The sequence below is a fragment of the Rhea pennata genome, chromosome 12 (assembly GCF_028389875.1).
Source record: "Rhea pennata isolate bPtePen1 chromosome 12, bPtePen1.pri, whole genome shotgun sequence".
Classification (NCBI taxonomy): domain Eukaryota; kingdom Metazoa; phylum Chordata; class Aves; order Rheiformes; family Rheidae; genus Rhea; species Rhea pennata.
The window spans coordinates 6,885,491-6,899,316 of NC_084674.1; positions in this window are offsets into that span (position 1 = coordinate 6,885,491).

The window sequence follows — 13,826 nt, forward strand, 5'->3', positions numbered from 1 at the left end:
GTACTGCGTCCAGTTCTGGGCTCCCCAGGACAAGACACACATGGAGCTAATGCAGAGAGTCCAGCGTAGGGCTACGAGGATGATCAGAGGGCTGGAGCACCTGCCCTACGAGGAACGGCTGCGAGAGCTGGACCTCTTCAGCCTGGGGAAGAGAAGGCTGAGGGGGGATCTGATCAATGTGTACAAGTACCCAAAGGGAGGGTGTCAAGGGGACAGGGACAAACTCTTTTCACCTGTCCCGTGTGACAGGACAAGAGGCAATGGGCAGAAATTGAAGCACAGGAAGTTCTGCCTGAATGTGGTGGAGAATTTCTTCCCTGTGAGAGTGACGGGGCACTGGAACAGGTTGCCCAGAGAAGCTGTGGAGTCTCCTTCTCTGGAGATCTTCAAGGCCTGCCTGGATGCAACCCTCTCTACCAAGCTCTAGGTGACCCTGCTGAGCGGGGAGGTTGGACTAGACAATCTCCAGAGGTCCCTGCCAACCTTACTGATTCTATGATTCTATGATAAAATCCTTTCAGGATAAAATACATTTTCTATACTTCCTTTGGAAAGAGTGACCACAGACAATAATCTCAGGGGAAACTGTATATTCTCCAAGAAATAAAGAGAATAGCTGAAAACTTCAAAGACAAATGGTATTTGAATGAAAATGAAAAGGTATTAACAAATCAAATATTTGCAACAATTCTGATGTTTATTTAGGCCTTAGTATTAAAACTATGTTAGACTCCAGTACAGAGATAAGCAAGAGATGAACTGGAGACCTCTAGACCTAAATATATCAGCTATTTCTGCTTGAGTTTAATGACCAACCCTGGAACTAAAAGTGGTAGCAGCATATCATCTGTGGACTGGGACCTGAGAGGATAAGGAAAAGGCACTGACTGTTGGCCAATAAACACTTAATCATGTCTATCCATCTCTCTTAGGGTTTTATACTGCTGTCCATCACTGTACTATCTGAGTGCCTTCATGTAAAATCAATAGCAACAGTGAAATCTCTGAAGGATGTCACAGTAGCTCTGGCACATCTCCTCTTCCTGGGTCAAACTTTGTGTTTGCATAACCATATAGTCATGCTCTTTGATTTTAATGAAGTTATTCCTGAATAGTATGTCAACGAAGCTTCACATGATACAAAGATTAAACTATTCCTCCAAATATTGTTGCTAACAAGAAGGGCTAGGTCCAGATGCAATGATTTCTTCTTAAAACTTGCAAAACTAGCTCTAAACATAACCCCGAAACTCATTAAAAATTTTTTTTTCCCTGAGTTTACCACGAAGAATCAATTCTTTTCTCAGGACTTTGATTTTAAAACTAGGAAACGAAGCTGAGAAGCAATACAGCACTGATTTGCACAAACTGCTTAGGAATGCTTCTGCAAAATGTCAGTATTTAAAGTAGTAACACCACACCAATGCAGAAATACATCTTTCAATACAGTCTTTAACTTGATTGAACATTTGATGAACAAAGATTTCCTACTTTATCCATCAGCTGCACCCTCTTTACCATTTACTGTCAGAAAAGGGAAGACTCAGGTCTAAAAACACTCTCAAGAAGGGCTGCCTCATTTCTTAGAGGAAACAATTTATTCTTTCCTCTGTTGACACTATTTGCCAGTGATATTCTTATATCAAAGCACCTAAATGATGCTACAATCATCTTTTGGCACATCAATATCTTCACTCATTTTTCAGCCCACTCAACCAATCAGATCAGTTAGATATACATACGGACTCAGCTTCATTTACTAACATAAGTAAAACTGAGGCTCAGTTATAGTTAACTCCTAAACAGATTACACTTCATCAGTTCTGATTTTATTCACTATACAACACGTAGAGCATTGTATCATTACTCTAATACTCCAAATGTTAATGATTCATTTTTAATGGAACTCCTTTAATTTTAATGAAATAAGAATTGTTGTGCTCAAAATTGTGCAAAATCTCTCTGGAGATCTCTATTTCACCTGTGCACAGGTTAGTGTCTGTGCATTAATAAGCCACATTCACGAAATGGATTAATAAGACCACTGATATATCCAAGAAAACAACCAGCTGCCAGAGCCTATGTGGTCTGTTGGACTGGCACACTGAGACAGGCTAGTGTCAATCATAATGATACTCAAAGGAGAACTGTGGTAGCATCAAATGCAGCTGCCTTTGACGCACTCGCCAGTAAAACTAGGTATCGTGTACAGGTGGGCTGGGCAATGAATCACCCCAGACCTCAGAAGAACAGTCACAAACCCAACTTTACTCTGAATATCCTTTATACATGCTACCATATGCTGGATATTTGCATGGAGGAACAGCAGTTTGAATGATAATGAATAAAAAAAGCTTGAGACAAGAAATGGGCTAGAGTTTAGGGGATCCCAGCTTCTTACCCACTTTCAGAATATATGCCAGCTGTGCAGGCTGAATATCATTCACTTCTCCAATTCCATCTGATTGTACAATTTAGAATTAAAATAACAGCTGCTTGAGTTCAAAAGTATTTTCTTACTATATTCCTCTTTTTTTTTTTTTTTTTTTTTTTTTTTACAAAGAGTATTTGAATGTTGTTTTCCTGCAATTAAATGTTCAGACTAAAAATAAACTGCATTTAATTTCCAATTACACCAGAAAGGAAAAAAAAAAAGTAACTGGATATTTATTGCCATGAATCTTTGATTTTCATTAACAATCAACAGAAATTGTAATATATATGTCACTAAGGCAGTACAAAGCTCATAGCTGGCAGAACTGGGAGTATATACTGTGTATAGCTACAATTATACATATTACTTAAAGAACAATCCAATTAAACCTAAGCTGTTGAATAATATTAGCAGAGTGTACAGAACCTATTTAAAATCGCCATCCGCAAACAAAAATTCCATGTATAGCAAAGGAAAAATGTTTCTACTTTTAAGGTTTTTTGAGTTACCAGGTCATCACATCCAACCTGCCGCATATCCAAGACCTCCCTCTTTCATAGATGCACTTCAGCTATTAACAGAGTGAGTCCCTTCCTTATCTTTCTGTCGAAGTCATAGGGTATCGGGCAGAAAAGGAAGGTTTGAGGTCACTCCCATCTCAGCATCTGCAAAGGTTTACAGACACCCTCCAGAGACAGCATGGATGAAAACTATCATAGCTGAGCATCTGACACTCCTGAGGCTGGTCAGTTAAGTTATTCAGCAGAAATGAACAGTCCTTCTTGCATTGCTGCACCGAATGAAGGTAGCCTTTTTTTTTAGCATTCATTTCATTCACTACAATAAATCCTACTAGTAAGTTACGAGATGGGAATTGAATTCTTAAACCACACAGACTTAATTTTACCAGTTTTACAGTATAAAAATTTACTATGGGTATGCCTTCTCTAATAAAATAATTTATAGGTTTGTATTACAGATATTTTCTGGATGTTTGCAAGGTAAACTTGGATGTTACATTTTAATTGCCTAGACACTGAGGAATGTTGGATACGGATTGGGAAATCATCATTACCAGATTTTACTCTTGCTATTGCCACTAACATATAGCAGAGCAGTTACATAAGCAGTATTTCTTCACCCTGCTTTTCCTTCTCTTGCGGGAAAATAGCTCCACAGGAGCTCCTCCTCTTATGCAATGATCCCTAACCCTTCTCTCTCCCCCAATTTCACCCTCCAAAAATAGAGCTATGTATGCCCCTCTTTTTTCTGCTAACCACCCAACTTCTTCCTAGAAAAATTTTAGTACCTTGTTGTTTACAGAATGTTTCAAAATTGCAGTGGGAGAAATGGTAGAAAATAGCAAAACATTACAGCATACTCCCTTCACTCTCCCCTGCAGCCCCCAACTCTGTAATTGCAAAGCGATTGTATTGTTTTTGGTTTTCTCAAGCTTTCTAGAAGAGTTTAACTTTCAGCAGAGAACGTGTCTGGAAATACTTCTATGTTCTAAACACAGAGTTCTAATGAAAGTTAAGTTGCACTCTTACCTACAGCATTCCCTACTGCGAAGGTTACTGATTAAAAAAGTCAGTTTATACCGCACCATCTGCTTGGCTTCTTTACACTCATTTTGTTCTTTATTGTGTGCTGTAATTAATGAGGCTTTCTGTATTATTACCGTAATAGCTGATGTTTTTCTTATAAATGAGAAGCAATAGCTTCCTGATGATAATTTCAGCTTACTTCAACAACTGAGAAGAATTGTCTTAAGACAGGACCTTTCAGTTCAAGTGCCCTTGTGGCATCTGAGCAGCAGTCTTAACAATATGGCAGATCACTTGCCCCGAAACACTGTGAAAATTAAGTTTCAGAGAAGTTGGATTAAGTTAGCATGGCATCTTGGTCTGCAAAGGAGTTGTCATATGTGACTACTGCACTATTTGGCACCTAACAAAAGAAAGAGATAAAATAAAGCAACACCAAACCTGTCTGACAGCTTTTGTTTTGTCTTTGTCCAGGGACTTCAAAATATATCACAAAGACAAGGCCATGCTGCTAATGCTTTTTTGACTAGGATGACAGTTTCCGTATGTTTGTGTCCCCTCCATCTCTTCTTTGAAGTTGCAGACCATCTTATCTTCTTCAGGAAGGACTGAGTACTTCAGGTATACAAAAATAGTACCTTTATAAGAGCAGAACTGAGTAACAAACAAATTGGTTTGGTTTAACATAGCTGAGGGAACAATAGTGCCACAAAACATGAAACAATCACTGGCTTTCAGTTCACAGATATGCACGCTGTGCTAAAAGCTTGGACTCTCCTTTTCTTTGACTTCTTCTCTTTTCTTCAGCTTTCTTCTATGATAAATACCTTTCACTCTGCAAACTACAGCTGTACATATGAGAGTTTTGAACTTGCCATTTAGTCTTAGCTAAGGCCTAAGAGATAATCAATTGAGGCTAAAATGACCTCTGATAGTTGCCTTTCAAAAACTTAACAGCCTACCTTTAAAAACACATTTCACCATCTGCTCCTCAAGAAGAATGATTTCTGATGGTCTATACTCACTGTTCATCAAGGGCTGATTTTCTCATTTGGGTGGAGTTTTATGGAGCTGATTCTCTCAGCCCTTTGTGTTATTAAGTATTACTTACTGAGAGATGTGTTCAGACTGACAGCGGAGATGTAACAGGGCAGGACTGCACAACATTAACAATTCTATGCAATTTGATCTGTTATCTGCAGATAACCTCTACATGTTTACTAGCAATCTCTGGAATATATGTGTATTGAAACTTCCTCATAATTTTGAGGGGAATAAGCAGTAAAAAAATGGAAGAATTAGGAAGGAAAATATTGCAGATTTCCTCATGTCACAAAATAGTAGAAGAAAAATCTTTTTATCTCATATTTTGGCATACGAATCTTCTGTCAATGAAGCTGTGCATTAGAGATGTACACATACACACACACATATATATATAGAAAACCACTCAAATATATACACACACACACACACACACACACATATATATACACACACACACATACATAGATAGGTATCTTCTGTCTTTTATAGTCCCAGAAATCTTTGACTTGTCCCTCACACTGGCTTGAAAAGTATGAAGAGACTTCTTCAGAATAGTGTGTGGAAAGCTTTGTGTAAGGTCCAGTACTACTGGTTAAGTTTGTACTTTTGTTGTAAAATAGCATGAACCTAATTGTTCCTTACACTGAGAGATGAGGGTTAAAATAAAGACTCACTGCTATTCTCCAGGAGCTTTAGACAAGAGATAAATCCTCCTCCAAACCTGTTCACTGCCTATGTTTACTGACCAGAGCTCATACTTACATGCTGTATCACAAAACTGTACCTACCATTACAGCTAAGTGATTAATTCATAAGGATTATTGCCTAACAAATTAAGACCTCCTCCTCTTCACAGAACACTGGCATATTTTGCAAATTCCTCAGTTATTTGTTATTCTTAAGTATTTAATTAATTTAATACATATTCTGTTTTATAGGGTGGTAATAACTGTGTTTTCAATTGAAATGCAGCAGTATGTTACATGTGTCATACAAGGCATATGGTAGTTTTGTGTTCCTGGTTGGGAATATTAAAGGAAATCTCAATGGACTGTTATATACATGTAAATTCCATTAAAACTAGAGGAATATTCACTGGCAATATTAAAATTAGTTCAATTATAAGTAACAATTCATGACTTGGTTATTCCTACTGTCATTTCTGTAGGTTGATTAGTAAGTTCAGTATTTTTCACATAACTGAACCATGGGCTACAAACACCATAATAACTATGTTCCTAGAAACTAGCAGAGATAAGAAAGTTTATCCTTGTCATTTATCCCTTCAAACCCTGTCATTTGTTGGGAATCCTGCTCTGAATCCCATCACGTAAATCACTTATAGCCTTGAGTAACAAGCTGATTCATTTCAGCATTTAGCTCAACATTCATTAAAATTAAGTTTAAAGTCTAAAGAAGTTAAATCTAAAGAGATTAAAAGAGTAATTTCCTCAGTCTACTACATTTCAGATGCATATTGTTTTAATTTTAAACCCCAAATCATCACAGCCTTCAAATAAGCTGTCCATGACAATTTTCTATTGTTTTCTTGAATTTTTACTACAATATACACTTCGGGCCTAAGTGAATCTCAAAACAAATACATATCTTCTGTATCAGTTGTTCAAAAAAATTTGGACTTCACTGGATTTCTACTTAAGGAAAAAATCAAAGTTTTACTAAATCAGACTGATAGCAGAATCATTAGCTTCTTGGAGAACTGTCTTGGAGACAATTTGCTTTTCCATGCAGAATGCCAAGAGGAATTTTTTAGGTTCTGCTACAGGCAAGCTGATAGCCAAAGGATTTCTCTTTTGACCTCCTAACAAATAAATATTAATAAAAATATATTAATTCCTACATGCTTTTGTAGAAGATATTAAAAAGGTAAACAGGCCACGAGGACGCTCTCTTTCTTCCTAACTCTAGCAATAGAAAAGCTTTCTATTAATTTTTTCTAAAGCATGAAAAAGTTGCAGTGTATATACATGTTAACATGAAGGTTTGATCAATTATTTGTGTATGTCCACAGCAGTAAGTTAGTAAAATTATTTGAATGTGTATTTTTATTATATACTGTAATAATCTTTATAAGCAAACCATTTTGAAGTTTTTCTGCTTACAGGCTAGAAAAAAGTTCTACTGAAATGAAGTTGTTCCTTAGCCTATAAACGATACGGTCTCTTTTAGTAAATAAAATGCTTCTGTGTAGAAAACAATGAATCTCTCCTCTCCCTACTAACCTATTCCTGTAGATGGTGTCCCATGAGATACAGCCAATGCTTTTTGCCAGGCTTCCTATCTTCTGTTTGAATTTCTGTAGAATTTGCAAGCACTATTCAAACAGCAGATACTGATGCAGTTTATTTATGCTCTCACTCTTCTCTGAGCCTGGTAAGTGATGCTTGTAATAGGAATTCAGGTCAACTGATTAAGTTACATGGTTAGGAAAGTATTTATAGTCCACTGGCATGGACAATTCTTACTCAATTACATGCTCTCACCAGGCTCCTAAAAGCCTCCTGCATCTAATTTGAAGGGATCTCCAGTAAAATTCTCAGCTCCAGAAACTTAAATTTTTAATATACTTTCTATCTTGAACAATTAATAAACAAGCTTAGCTAGAAAGAGAGAAACTGAAAGCACCCCTTACCAGTACTATGTGTAGAAAGATTGCTACTCGCTACTAGTTTCTGTTCCAGAAGGAATAGACTACAAATCACAACATGGTCTGTGCAGTTGCATTTATAAATGTTCACCTTCTCCTCATAGGTGGTCTCAGAACTGGAACATACCAAAAATTATTAAAAAAAAAAAAAAAAAAAAAAAAAAAAAAAAAAAAAAGCACCTTTTTATATAAAAGCACTTTGTGAGAATTCACATTTAATTTTCACACACTCACTGCAAGCACTTCATGATCTGATGATGACATGAAGCCACTGATTACATGACATCAGTGTAAGAAAAAGTAAAAAGGAAAAGACTTCAGGGCTGTAACACAAAACAGTAACAAATACTGAAACATTGTCTGAGTTGAAGAAATGGACAGAGACATAAACTGTGAGGAAATAAACAATACAGGGAGGAGGTGAGATGGTAAATTGTTGAATGGCAAACTGATGGCTCCGATACCAGCACATATAACATCTTCTGTACAGTACAGTACAGTGTGCTCTACTGGTCCAACCAGATCCCTGTATGATATAAGATACAAGCCCAAGAGTTAGGTTTTTAATAAGTTCTCATTAGGGCACTGGAATTTCTTCGAACCACTGGTCTTCCAGATTATCTGCCTACTCTCATGACTGTAGACTGCACAGTTCCATTAGGCATAAATACTCCTGTTGTCATGTAAGGCCAAGAATCCTCCTTTATATTATATGCTATTAAATGACAGGTCCAAAACTGTGGACTAGAGAACAGGACAGAAAGCATACACACCAAATACCGTAGTAATTGTTGTTGCCCTGCTTTATGTTTAGGCCGTTCAGTTAGTTCTAGTGAGGCATTTAGGTTTTGTTATAAGTTTTTAAAACAATGTTGCATTTCTTTGTTAGGCTATTCAGAAAGTTCATGATTTTCATGAAGTTCTGTTATCATTGAACCCCTTGCTGATGTCCAGATGATTGTAATGAAAGTGAAACCTGTAGCCATACCAGAACACTTTATTGAAATGGGAAAACACGGCAAGCAATCTACAAAATCCACTGAAATAGTACCCTATGACCCCAAACTAGCTAGCATAGAAAGCTACATTTAAATCAATACTTAATTCGGCAGAAAAATCAATTTCTCTTCCTCTACAATCCATAAAATTCATCAGGAAAAAATTACCCCTCACGTATTAGAAGCCCCTTCACCCTACAGGTTTAGAAAATAATTACAATAGACAATTTCAAGCCCTACAGCGGGTTGGGACAACATGCTGTAAGGTATTTTGCTATCTGCAAATTAAAACATGGATTAGATGTGAATGTGAACATGTATAGCTTTCCTAATTTTCCCAGCCTCCCTTTGGCAAAAGCAAACATAAAGGAGCACTTATTAGTTTATAGCTGTCCACAGTGTCATGCCATGTCTAGGTTTTATTCCTGGAAAATGTACATCTTTTTGCAGATGCTGAGCAGGATGCAAACAATCCTACATAACAATGTTTGTTCTGTTAGCATCCAAATAATTTCTCCTAAAGCAGTGTCATTTTGCCTTCATTCTCCCACACGGGCATTTCAGCACTGCTGTGAAACAGTTAAAAGAGCTTAACTGAATGTCACACACAGTGCACAGATCCCTATCAGTAAGTGGGTGCCCTTGGGTTTGGATGCTCCACACTTGATTGTCTGGACAATCTCCTCATCTGTAAACTTTCTTTACAGTCTAGATAGTTCACTGTTAGGTATGTTTTCAAATATAATGTATAGAATAGTATTGATCTAGCTGAGATTCTCCTTCATATTTGACAAATCAATGCATCTTGTTAGAATGTTTGTCTGCATAATATTCTGAATTACTTAGCACACAAACACCACAGAAACTGCCTTTTCATTTTCACTGCTGCTATTCTAATCTCCATCTCCATCCCTCAAGTAACTCTTTACCTTTCTTTCTTTTTTTCTTTCTTTTTATTTTCTCTCTTTTTTTTTTTTTTTTTTTTTTTTTTTTTTTTTTTTTTTGACTACTGGACATTTCTTTCCTGAATTTAGATTGTCTATTCTTTTCAAAAGCTTCAAAGTCTTTGTAGGGATATAGTCACATCTTATCAAAGAGGTCCAGCCTCTGAGAAGTTGTTTTCTTCCACTGTATCCCACAGCTCAGATCTTAACACCTTTTTGTATTCACAGTCCTGTATTGTCTCTGACAGAAGTTCAATAAAATTGTCTTTCTACCCACAATATCAGGGCTCTCAACAATGTTTGAACCGAGTGTTACAGACCTACCAGTCTATCTCTGCTGAGAAACCTGAAATCCCCTGCCTGCCTTATTATACAGTAGGCCGTTGGCAAAAGGTAGCAGTACATCTCTCGAAAATTAATGCATTGCTTCTACTGTTTTCAGCCAATTAATTTACATCATAATTCCTGAATGTTTCCTTTTTATATAGAGTCACACAGTTGGATACCAAAAAGGTAGAGCATTATTGTTACCATTGCTCCCACTGGTATAACCTCTGTCACTATAAATCTTCTAAAAATGGTTTCCTTCACTACTTTTCCTCCTCATTCCTGCATTTTCTTATTTAAAGTCTTCCACGTTTTATGTACTTCTTTTCTGTTTCTAGCTTTAACTACTCATCTCGAAGTCATCACACAGTGTTACAATGTGGCACCCTGGCTTCCCACTGCATCAAACTGGCTGGCAATAGCAGGAAGCACAAAGATTTTTTTACGGCTTCACTTTAATCATTTGCTCCTAGCCATATACAAGTTCCACTAGGTACTGCAGAGGTACATGTGATTTGAAAATGAAAAAGCCAGACCGATAATAAACAGGTTGATGACGCAGCAGTACGTACAGCTCCTACATTTGCTCAAGACCGTGCAACCTGAAACATCTACCCTACCTTGTCAAGAAACCCCTATCCTTCTACCTCCCAGGATCACTCCCATTTCATTCCACTAGTTACTTTTTCATGAATGGAAATTTTGTGGCTGTATGCTATGGCTGAACTCAGTGACCTAAGAGGTCACTCATTTTTATTCCTCATTCTTTATTTTCACCCTTCTTTTGTTTGGAAGAATAGAACATCCTGATTTTAGTTCCTTATAAACTTCTCTTACCCATCCTCCACTCACTGCCAAATTTATCTCTTACTATAACCTCTTCTTTTTTTTTGGGGGGGGGGGGGATTATATTTAGAGCCATGCAGACATGAACAGACAGAAGGTATAATTAAAGGTGAACAAATGAGACTATCTCAGAATCTTAAGTACTTGCATATTCGGACACATACTCTATAGTGACCATGTAAGACTCTTGGTCTGTGATCTTGTTTCCTGTTCTTCAATCACCTACATTGGGACTATTCTAACAGTTAATGTATTGTAGTTTTACTACCCTCTTGTATTATTCTTGGGAATGATGTATCTGAATCTGGTATCTTGTCTCCTGCAATTCTTTTTGATACAGACACTATTTCCTCCTCTACAAATACAGGGAAACCACCCTGAGGCTTGAACTATCCTTAATTAGCCACTCCTCTTTGGATTTTTTTCTATTTTCATTTTAACTGCCTTCATTTACCAACTGTTTCTTATTCATGTTAAGGATGCTTCTGGTATCTTCTGATATACTCTTTGAACTTATATAGCAGAAGTACTCCAGCCTTGCTCACTTACGCTCCTACGGGAGTAGGCTGGCAGAACTCAGCATCGGGTCTTACAGAACGTGAGTCTGTTATCTCCATTTTCATATAAAGATGAAATTATTCTCTATATCTGTGTCTTGCAGTTGCACAAGTATAATTACAAGTTAATACATGCATGAAGAACTTTCAGTCCATTGCCTACAGTATCTTGAAAAAGAGGCTACAATCAGTCTAAAAACAGACTAAAGCCACCACATTATCGGTGATCTAGTTAAAGTGTGAGGGCTTGCCTAACTTACAGACACTCTGCTGAAGTTTTAAGACTAACTGTGTGAATAAGGAAAGTCATATTTGGCCTAACGCTATTTCAGTATAAATTGGAAGACTATGCTATTCATAAAAATATATATGTTCCAAGTTTCATTGCTGTAATAGTGATTTTATTCCTGATATGTATCAGCATGAGCTCAGGTATGTTATTCAGGAAAAATTACTACCAAAAAAAATTCCATTCAGCTGTGCTAACTGTAATGAGCTTGCATTTGTCAAATGGTTTTATGGTTAAATGAAAAGTTAATGATAAACAGTCTTTCTGAACTGCTGTATACACCAACCATGTGCTGGGTGTGACATCCATCTTTAGCAAATAATATTTTGGGAGGTAATCTGTACAGATATGAAAATGAGAATATTATTTCATCATTAACAAGTACTGCCACAATAAAGAAGAGGAAATGCAAAAACACTTAAAATGATGCTTTTGTTTACATGCGATAAGGTAACTCTCCCCTGCTTTTTTATTTTTTAATGTTTTCATTTAAGAACTATCTACTTACTTAGGCTGAATGACAGTTAATAGAATTATGCCTTATAGCATGTTTCCTTAAACTTTACTGAATTGCAAAAGCACTATTGGTTGTACTACATTAAGTTGATCAACTGATAAAAAACCTAGGACTAAATTCAGGCTTTTTATGCACCCTGGGGAAGATCTTAGAAAGGTAGCACCTTCCCAAGTGCTCCACAGCTGCAACAGAGGAGCAATCTTTGGAAGACTAGAGCAGTGTACTCTGAAATTAGCCTCTTTCCCTCCAGCTCTTGTTTATTATGAAGTTTGTTCCCCTTCCCTCCAAATTTGTGGGGCGTTTGTGTTGGGACCACTCTTGAACTGGCCCCAAATTCCTGCATCCCAAGTGAGTTTTCCATAAATAATTAATATTGTGTATCTCGTTTCTCAACCCACCCCCACACATACCCTTGTACTCCGTACTCCAACAAAGCCGGCTCTTACTTGCCCTGATAACTGACTGGTTCAGTCTAAGTTTCCATAGGTTTATATGTACATACATGGAGACTGAATATGAAGACAATGAATCTCTATTTCATCTCCTCATATGTTAGAGATCAGGTATCTTCTACCCTAGAGATACACAGAAATCATGTCTTGGTGACTAACTCAGACAGTGTTTGTGCAGTGTTTTTCCATTTTACCAAATCTAAACTATGAAAAATACAGTATGAAAAGGTTCTCCACTATTTATATTATGCAAGCAAAGTACTCTTAATAGTATTAAATGATAGTGTTGCATGCAATACACACACATTATCTGAAAGCTTATACACCTGTTACATACATACACACCTAACACAGACAGCCATAATAGTTTGTATGAGTAGGTTACATAGTTTGTATGTAACAGTATGCTTATTTATCCAGTCATGAAACTAAAAATGAAATTATAGTCCCTCCATCATAATACTTAAGTCAGTATATAATATTCTAAAAGAACAAGCACACAATAATACCTAAGTTAATACTGGCTACTGTAGATTATTGTTCAATGCTATCAAAAGGCTGCATCTTCTGATTCTTTATTGAAACACATTACTTAAATTGTCATGACAAAGACAGAACTGTTCAATTTCAGGTTTTTCTAGAACCTTAGTTTTTATGAAATTGTTGATTTTTTTTCTAACAGAAGTATAATTTATTTGATGATTAGATTTCAATAAAGGAGTTGTTTAGTCTTGATACTTTAAAACAGACATATTTAGAAGTCCTAAGCACTGACAGAAGCATTCCCTTTTGTCTGAACTCACATTCTGACTAGAAAAGGGGAATTTAAGCCTTTTGTTCCTCCTACTATTTGATCATAAAACACCAAATAATGTTCAGTATAACTCATGTTTCCATACAACACTAAAACTTTCCATGCTTGTATATAGGCAAATTTAATAGGAACTGATGTAAAATCATAAGGATACTTAACCTGTTGCTCAGTTTTTAGCAATATTTCATTTTTCCACTACTAATTTGTGTGAATTATTTAAATTTCACAGAACATCCTAACTCTGTTATTGATGGATGGATTATCAAGATTGTGTATTAACCTCAAACAGCTACAGAGGCCCTCAGCTGGCTCCACACAGAGACACCATTTACACAGACCATGCCACTTGGCTCATGAGCTTGCTTCAGGTTCCAGACACGCTAAAC